At 35.2% G+C, this 10,594-nt stretch overlaps 1 pseudogene; it reads right to left on the bottom strand.

The window, feature by feature from the left end:
* Window positions 1-933: 933 nt before the first annotated feature.
* On the bottom strand, window positions 934-7,173 carry LOC129877063 (phospholipase D gamma 1-like; annotated as a pseudogene).
* Window positions 7,174-10,594: the final 3,421 nt, after the last annotated feature.

Consider the following 10,594-nt stretch of genomic DNA (forward strand, 5'->3'; position numbering starts at 1 on the left):
ACTTATTGAGACTAATGCTAAAAATTGAAGAAAATGACATATTTCAATTGATTAATTTATCTATAGAATGTGCGTTTGAAAACACCTGTATTTTTTTCTAAAAACAAATTTAGGTGAAAATATCTAATAGAAATAATTGATCATATGACCAGGTTTTTGATTAAAATCTATCGTAATTAAAGTGCTTAAATGAAATATGTTATATAACAACAATATATTCAATATAATCCATAAACTATGATCTAGGAAGGATATATATTAATAAATATATGATATAATTCCATAAAATATCTAAATAAAATATATTACTAGTTCCTATATTATTTTTCAATGGTTATATTTCTTTTCACCCAAATATATATCTAAAAGACAAAGGAAATTTATAGTGGCAACTTTAAAATTTTTAACGTGCTCATATTTTTTTTAACCATAATGTTCTTTAATTTATTACATTCATATATTTATGATAGTAATCAAGAGTGTGTTTTCGAGGAAATGAAATCTCTGTTCTTTTAATATTTGAATAAAAGAAATTGACCCTTTTCAGATTTCTTATGCGTAAATATGAAGATCTCGTGTAAAAATAAAATATAAAAGGCTAAAAAATCATTTCTCCCGTTTTCCCACTTGTGCTGGTAGAGAAAACTATTACAACTTCAAAGTAATCCTCGTCTAAAACATGCTTATATTATTTCAGAAAACTTTTCTGCAACGCAATTTTTTTAGAAATTATGATTGAAAAATATAAGAAAATTTTACTTTTAATGAAATAATTTACTATCACCACAAATATATAACTTATTCTAGAGCATAAGTTTAAAAATCAGGAAATAATGCAAAAGCTTGAATAGGCCAATATGTTAATCTTCTACAATAAAATGGAACACACATTTCTATTATTGAAAGACCTCATACAAAATTGTACAGGTCGTCTCTAAATATTAAGGGGGATCATTGGCACAACGACAATCGTTGTTGTCATATAATTAGGAGGTCACTGATTCAAGGAGTGAATATAGACTCTTTGCCAAAGTCCGCACATAATGGGAGTTTAGTCGACCAATGTATCTTATTAGTAATCTCAAAAGTATACAAGTTGGGAAAGAAATCAAATGGTAAGATTTTCTTGAATGGCTAGGAATGATCCAATTATGTCTCCACCAACATCTGGAAATTCTTCAAATCCAGGAAGATTCTTCACCTTGCCTCTCCTATCAACTTCAACAGGGTACTTTAAGAGGTGACCTCTCATTTCAGTTACTTCATCAGCTGAAAATTGTCTCCAGTTTGCTTCACCCATTGATCTAACTCGCCTTACGCATTCTAGAGACTCTGGTCGGATAAAGTAGTCATCGACAACTCCAAGATGCTCAGCCCACAGAGACATTCTATATCTATATATCTACACAAATGCAAAGGATCAGATGGCCGGTAGCATTGCTACTCAATCTTAACCACCTTATTCTGCAGTTACTTTTCGTAATATGTATGTTACATTTTAAGCAGAACCATCAACAACAACATACCTAGTGTACGTAGTCCCACAAAGTGAGGTTTGTGGAGGGGTTGAGTGTACACAAACCTTACCTCTACCTTAGAGGTAGAGAGGCTGTTTCCAGGCTCAAGAAAAAAACAGTCCAGAAAAAAGAAGTAATGGAAGCACAAGAAACAACATATAATAACAAAAAAACAGACAGATGGTAACAAAACATAAACTACAACATAACAATACACAAGGAACAACATATAGTAACAGAAATCAAAGGACAAGAAACTATCTGAGGAATACTATGATTTTAAGCAGCACCATCATAAACAGAAAATGAGCAAGTTCGAAATGTCAAAAGGCTTTGCTTTCAGACATTCAGTATCAGTTTGCAATTGAAAATTTGAAAAGGTATAAAACATAAGCATTCTGCAGAAAACAGTTTTGAGAACTTGATTATTTATTTGTTCAGCAGATGCAAGTTTTCCTTAGAAGGCATAGAAGCTAACAAATATTTCAGGTATACATAGAATTTGCACTATGATCACCTGTCCACTGGGACTCGACTGTTTTCTTGCCCATGTATGATGAGGTTGATATGCTCCCATCGCTATCTCCGTGTCTCTGGTTCCCTCTAGTGAGCGTTGATTGATGTTTGCAGATCCCAATATGACATATTCATCATCCACAATCATGCCTTTAGAATGAACATATATCATAAATCTTCTGATAAATAATGTGAACCTTGCAGGCTAGAGCTTTTAATATTCGGTGTATTACGAAAGCTTATCCTTCAAGAAAAACATAAACAAAAGTTTCATCTTGCAATGACACGATTAGGCAACAAAACATCAGCAAAGTAAAGAGAAAAAGAGAGAATTACAAAAGTCCATTAGATTTAGTAATTCTTTTGGTTCTTTTGTTGGAGAACGGAGGTCGTAGGGAAGTACCTGGGGAGTGTTAGCAGCACCAGAATTCGCATTTTCCTCTACATCGGCCTCACGGTTACCAAGACAGAAAAAGTTCAAATAATCTTGTGGAGAGAAAGCATCCTCAAGGCCAACCTCTACTAAAGTCTTGTAAATAGTCTCATACATCATTTGTATCGTCTTATGCTGCCAACCAACACATACAGTCTTAAGATTCACTTGCACAAACTACTACAATTAGCAGAAAAAAATTATAATTTTCTAAGACGGAAACTTTATATCCACGATATTTTGTTCACACTAGCATAAGAAATTGTATCATGATGACTACAGCTCGATTAATCATTATCCACTCGGCAGTTTTGGTAGTCTTTACCTGCCAAAAAAGAATTCTCTGTGTAGCAGCTCCAGTTGGATTACCCTCTGGCCACATTGGAATAACAATATATGCTGCAAACCTTTGATGTGCTCTAATCTTTTCACAAATTTTAAGTGCAATTTCCATAGGAATCAGATTATTGGCTCCTGCATAAAACAGAATGCTCAGGTATCTGAGTCTAAGACAACAATCAGGTAAGTGTTTGGCCTAGTTGTAGATATGGCTCGATTCGTGAAATCTTAAAACATTGATTAACATGTATCTTAGGTATACTTATTCATCATAGAGTGACAATAATGCTTTACATAGAGAAGAATAATTTCTTACCCACATCGTTATATTGACTCCAATTGTATGAGGAACCAATGAAGTACTGATTCTCAATGTAAATAAAATGTTGAGCAGCACGAATGGCTTTCACGTATGCAGTGTGAACACTCATGTCAATAAGTACATTTTTTCCACATACCAGGTTCTGCAAGAAAAAAGAAATTAGATTAACTCCAAATAAACCATATTGCGGAACACATTTTCCTCCATGACACCCCTTTTCCACATATCTTTCACACCTTCATTGTAGCTTCTTTCGGATCCTTTGGAAATCCTTTGACTGAATTTGAGTCAATAGAGCGGAAAATCTGTATAAGAATGGAAAGAAAAATGTATCTGTAACACAAATGCTAATCCTCCAATACTAGTAGTATTAAGTTAATAACTCACCTGTACATGCCAATTATCAGGATCGGTGCTGCTCGTAGATGAAGTCTCAGCAATACTAAGAATTTCAGGCATTCTTTCTATTCGGAGCAAAGAATCATCATACGTCTTCTTCAACTTTCTGATGCCCTGGGGCTTTGAAGCCTTCAACCAGCGTTCCTCAAAGTTTTTCAGAACATCATATGCTGCTGGACCATCAATTTTACAGTGCAAGTCATGCCATGGTTCTCTTGGACAACCAGTAGTTCTTCCCTGTTAAGTACATTAGATGGATTACTATCAAAGAAACACAAAGAATGATGTTTATAATGTGGAAAGGGAAATGGTCGGACATGAAACTTTTCCATCCCCGAAAAGAAAATTGCAACAGAACACAACTAAAGAAACTTAATTGTTACTCTTAGAAAATCTCTTGTAGAACACGTACATCCAAGCATGAGGTTTCTATTGGTGTTGCAATGCTTAAGAAGCTCTAATAGTAAAGAGTGTCATATACTACATTGCCAAAATGGGGCTGCCATTGATTTTCCTAAGATCTCAAATTGTGTAAAGTGTCATACTTGTTCACTTAAATATTATAAATGGTGGAAAGTCGAGAACCAAATCAACGATTCCTAATCAATATGTACAAATGCAAGCAAAGTGATAGCAAGGATATTGATTTACTGCATAAGTGGGATTATGATAGTCATCCGAGTGCACGGTCTGCAGTGTTCTAAATATAGGATGCTCTGGAGTATCATATCGTCCATCACACAAGTCAAGTCCTCCAACAAAAGATATGATCTTTCTTCGATTGTTTCCTGCATCAGCATCCACAATCACGGTTTTCTGATGATGTGTATAAATTACTCCAACTTCCTGAATACCAGATTTACGAGACATTACGAATGACATGCATTTTTAAAATGACTATCAAAAGAAACAAAAGAAATCATTTATAACTAATAATATACCCTCTGCTTGGCCCAGCTGTGACGCTTTCCTGCCACGCGAGGACAAAGCAACACTTGCACAGAAGAATGCTTGAAAAAACGACGAGTCTCTTCATCGTGTGTTGCCATGAGGCCATCCTGCATGTTTTTTTTTTCAAATTTGATCTTTAATAACTAAAATAAAGTTACATTACCTGAAGAACATTAACTAAATTCCGAAAAGCTTTATGAAAACAACAGAAGTTTAAAAGAGTCGTAATATATAATATTACCATAGTTAAGGAAATCCTAAAATAGATGTACTTCAGCTATTAATCTGATTAGAACTGATGATATGAATAAATGGATCAGCCGAATATGATTAAATGATGAGACATCTTGCGTATATGGTTTACTAATTGATGTACAAGTTTTACCGTTTAGCGGTATAAACTCAATCTTGGTGTAGCTTAATGTTAACTGTCAATTTATCACAACTGAAGTGTCAATGAATGTGTGCCTTGATAATTAATTAACAAACAATACGAATTCAGGTAATAGGTTCTGTATGTGAATACACAAATATGTTCTTCCAAAGACTTTACATCTCCATCTGAAAAAGAGAAAGAGGGTACATGAAAAAAATCCATATTGTACCATCAAAAAGATCCTTGTGACAACAGCCTAATACATAGACTTATTTGAGTCCCTCCAAGAATCTTAAGTAAGCAATTGCTCCCATAACATAAAGGCATAGTACATAAACAGACACCCAAACTTGACCTCAGCTAACAAGTAAAGACTTCAACTTTGAGTATGCACATCTAGATACCTCAAATCATCTTTACAGTGTCAGGTGTACGCTCCAAAAACTTACAAAATGATCATCTAGACACCTCCAAAATTAATGTGGCACGTCAGCGTCGAGTGTCCACGAGACACAACGAAGACGAGTTGGAGTGCTTAGTTGTCAGTTGAGGTGCCTAGATGTACAATCTCAAAGTTTTAGTGTTTAACAGCTGGGCCGAAGTTTGAGTGTTTGTTTATGAATTATGCCTAAAATAAGTAAGCAGGTCATCATAAATACATTGAATTTACCGTTTTATAGCCAAGGATGCTTCTTGAAGTGGGATCATCCCATACAAGAAGCAGCACTCTGACTCCTTCTTGTGATTTTGACTTCAAAAGCTCCCCAAGACAGCTATCTTCTACAGAAGCATCATCTCGAACGAGTCTCACTTGGTGCCACACTGACCATCCAGTAATGTATATCAACCGTCGGGCTTGGCATATTGCATCAAAGATGTCACGCCAACACTTTCCATGCCCATATTGCATCATCCCATAGTCAAGCTTTAAATTTGGAAGACATCCATCAGGTACATGAGCATCTTGATAAAGAGTAACTGATCCACCCATCCTCAGTGGAAAATAAGTCCCGGGAACACCATAATACTCAGGACCTGCTCCAACTCCTTGGTGGTAAAAGCTTAATTGATCCATTGGGTAATACTGAACTGATATCCTTAAAACAGATCCAGATTTGCAAGGTTTTCCATTATTCAAGATTGGAAAGAACCCTTCGACTTTTCCCCCTCCATATATATGTTCCACGGGGACTGCTACTGTCCCTATAAGCTGGGAACCTACCATGTCATTATCCTTCACAAGAAACTGCACATCAGAAGCATAATGTGCAACCGGTACATTAAAATGTTGCATCCAAACAGGATTTTCATTATTGTTTATGACATAAGTACGCCCAATAACTGCGCCTGCTAGTATAACCGTCACATATGGATCACTTGTCATATTACCAAGTTGCACATTGTTTCCCATTTTGTTAAACATATCCCCTATGGTTTTGTGGAACACGTCTAAGTTTGGGAGGTTTCTTGCTTCAAATACCCAAATATCAAGATTCCCATGTAATAGCATAACATTTTTAGAAGCCATAAATGGCATAACTTGCATACCCCAATTATTTTGTAGTTCACCACTTGATGTTCTTGAATGAGTTGATCTATGACACTGCCCGGATTGGACCACAGAAGATGCCTCCCCCTTAGAAAACGAAGCGTTGAGATGTCCATATATAGTTCCTTGGGCATTATAGTTAGTCGCTACATGAGCTGGATATTCATACAAATGCATATTTGCTAGGTGATCATCTATAGGTTCATTTTTACCATGATCAGAGCTTGCCAATGAACTATTTACATCTGATAAACTACTTGCAGCGGAACTAGTAACAGGCGACAAACTATTTTGGTGCTGAAGGCTAGGAAATTGATCATGGCCTTTGGACTGTTGCCTGTCTAGAGGACCTTGAGATGAACCATATTGGAAACTCCATTCTTGTTGAAGAACAGGTCTAGAAGAAGATATTGTAGGAGGAGGAGGGTAATATGCGTGGTACGAATAAGGAGAATGGATAATATGTGATGGTGGAGGATAATTACTATACTCTAAAGGGGCATTAGTCTGCTGAGGTCTAGGTGTTGTTTCTGATGGAGCTGCTGGTGGAACTTGTGGATAACTATTGTAGTTAAACTGTTGATTAGCGTAAGGAGACGGATGATAATGAAGGTATTGTGGATATGGATATGGAACAGAACCAGGAGGAGGATATGGACTAGAATTGTTAGAGGGATTATTATATGATGATTGATTTGTTGGAGGAGGAGCTGTGTTATATGGATATGTTGATGATGAAGTAGACTTGTTATTATTAGTATTATTATCCATTATTCACGTAACTAAATTGAGGCTGTCACCTTCCTATTTGAGCAATGAATGAATATCGGACCTTACTACTAATGTCCAACCAATGAATATCAGACCTTAAACTTTTTTTTTCCTTTCAGAGTCAGACTACGCCTTATGAAAACAGGAGAGAAAGGACATTTGTGTTTATGACTTTTGGAGTATAGTAACATGCAAAATTATCAAACAAATAACATATTGATCATGCGAAAACGAGAAGAAAAATACACAAGATGATGCCAAAGGAGATCACTCAATCCTGAATCATACAAGAAATCGGAAAACATTTTGTACCTCTAGAGGATTTGATTAAAGAATATTGGATATATATACAAACAGAAAGATTCCTTTCAACAAGAAGAGGAATTAGAAAAAAATACAAAAATGTATCTATATGCATCAGATCCCGATTCATGGATCTCTCGGCTCAAGAAATCAAAATAAGAGGCTCCAACCATTTCTTCGGACTCTTTTTCAAATTCGATACAGATCAAATAGTTGTGAAATTGTACGTGGTATGTAAGGAAGAGGTTAGATTTTCTGAGAGGTCGGAGAGATTGATAAGACTGGAAATTGCTTTGTCACTGAAAATGAAAAAGAGAAGAAGAGTTACTAATATTCATAGTTATATTATAAAAGTCAAATAATTAAGATTTGGACAATTCATGCAATGAAAAAAAAAGAAGTTTTTTCAAAGTTCGTACAAAAAGAAAAGGCTAAATAGATGGATAGACATTCAAATTTAGCTCCAATTTTCAAGTTGACACTTAAACTTTTCAAGTGATCATCTAAACACCATGAAATATTTATAAATATTTAATCGATATATATAGGGATTGAACAAAAACTAATAAATTCACATGAACTTTAGATCAGTCCCTACCGGTCACTCAAATCATTTACTCTACATGTTAATTAATATCTTCCTCAACCTCGGCAAACCACTCCTTTCAATTTCAACAAGAAATCTCCTAAACAAATTAAGCTAAGTACCTTGATAAACAGATATCCACCTGAAAACACATAAAAGTGAATTTCAGTTACTTTTTTTCCACCCGATATTCAATATTTCTATTGGAAATAGACTAAATGTGGATTCATATTGTAAAGTCCACATTGAGCTAGGGTAAACCTTCCATTCAAAGACGACATCATATCCGGATTTGAATCAAACATCTCTGATTAAGACCGGAGGATGTTATGGGGTCAACTTTTTCTAGTTAGACTCCACATGACATTCACGCACCTATGACTCAACCATCTCTTTTTTACTCAATACTTAGAATATTTAGGCATACGAAAATAACAACACAAGTACATACATGAATCTCTTCTCAATTTTGTATTAAACTCGAGCCAAAAAAAAAAAAAACATACAAACTAAGCCTTACGAAAATTCAATCAACACAGTCAAATCTGGCTTGTTACAAGTCTGCTAGTGCCTACAAATAAGCTAATGACCTTGTCACATGCCTATCTAAAAAAGAGTTGGCATCCCCAAATGTTAGACAAATTCGAAATTCAAAAATACAAGTTCAACTATTACTACTGACTAAGCCACAAACGACTAAAAATCAAAAAACTACTCACGCATGTGTGTGGCACACACTTGCAAACTTCAAATCTGGCGCCAAACACCCACTTTGGTGCCCAACTTTGCGCCGTAATGTGCACCTTGTGCGCATGTTTTGCCCCACACAGCTTGCCATTGATGCCCATTCTCCTTAGACGTGTGCCTTGTCCAGCTCATTGCCTTCGAACTTGTCTTAGCCACGACCATGCCCCAATCTTATTTCTACCTTGCCTCAGTTTGCCCATCCCAGGTCATTCCTTAGTCACTCATTGTTTTGCATGGCTTGGCCACACCACTGGCAGGGCCAGCTTGATGCAATAAAATACAAGGCATGGGGCCTAAAATTTTTATCTAGAATAAATTATATATTGATTTTTTTATTAAAAAAATTGATTATTTATGAAAAAAATTAAATTATTTTATTCTCTTTAACCTATTCAAATAGAAGAAATCAAGAAAATGTTGTTTTGCCTTCTCATATTCTTTTAGTTAATATTTAAATTATTTTATTCTTTTTAACTCCATTTGTACTCTTCTTCTTCAATTTTTTGATAAGTTAGAGTAATATTCTGTCAAAAATATGAATCAATAGTCGAAAATGTTGAACAAAGTGAATTGCAAATTATTTTTTTTATATCTTCTTAAATTTTCAAGCATTACAACAAACATATTAAAGTGTGGACCAAGTTATCAACTTCTCAAATCAGATTCTACGATTCTAATTCTTATCTTTATTGAATATTTGTCAACTTATTACTTGTAAAATTATGTTAACAATTCATATAATGATTGTCTCAGTGAAAGGATGTTTTTGAACGTTGAATGGATAAAATCTTACCTAAAACTAATAGTTGGAAAAGAAAATTCAAAGAAATCATTTATAAAAAAATTATCAAGTAATAATTTGCATCTAAAAGTGTAAGAAAAATAATTTTTAAATAAATATAATTGAAATTTGTTTCGATTTTAGGCCTCTAATTAAAAAATTTCGCCTTAGGCCTTCACGTACATTGAGTCGTGCCTGGCCACTGCCAAGGTCTTGTCATGTCTTGCCGACACGTTCTTATGCCATCAATCTTGTCTTAAGTAAACCTGACTTTAACCGAGGTCAATGGATCATGCATGGTTGGATTCATCATGTAAATCTCTAGCGAGGCTTGAACCATCCAAACTAGCGAGCCGAAGGACTAACAAGCATCCCTCACCAGATGAGTTCACCGTCCTCGGCGAGGCAAAATCTAAGTAAGACTTGACTTCTTCTCCAAACTGCCAGCATGAAGCCCCTTTCTCTGAAGTTGTATCACACTGGGGTTTGTCCTTCAATTGAACCAAATATTGTGCATTTGTTCTTCTTGACTTAACCCAGTATCCGATGATCCAAGCCCTTCTCAATCTTTTCCTCATATTCTTTTTTAACTATGGGAGGAGCACGTCTTGATGCAGACCTTGCTGAATCTTCACCATCTCCATGAAATGGCTTTATATAGCTCAATGCAAAGTAGGGTGTATATTGTTCCTTTCTGGCAGATTCATGAGCTGGTATGCTACTTTACCTAATTTTTCCATCACTTTAAAGGTTCCATCATAAATTGAAAAACAGTCCACGGTGAATCATCTTGTTAGTGATTTTCTTTTAGATTTCTGGAGTTAGTTTTAACTGAGACAATCCGTCGATTTACTTAAATCACCCTACCATTTTTTAATGTAGTCAAGCCTATCAATTTGGTCAATTTTAATTTAAAAAATTGAGGTTATCCTTCGATTACATGAGCTTAGACGAGACCGACACTCGATGCGTTAACTTGCTCAAGCGAACCAGCTAACATAACA

This window comes from Solanum dulcamara, chromosome 12 (assembly GCF_947179165.1).
Source record: "Solanum dulcamara chromosome 12, daSolDulc1.2, whole genome shotgun sequence".
In the NCBI taxonomy this organism is placed as follows: Eukaryota; Viridiplantae; Streptophyta; class Magnoliopsida; order Solanales; family Solanaceae; genus Solanum; species Solanum dulcamara.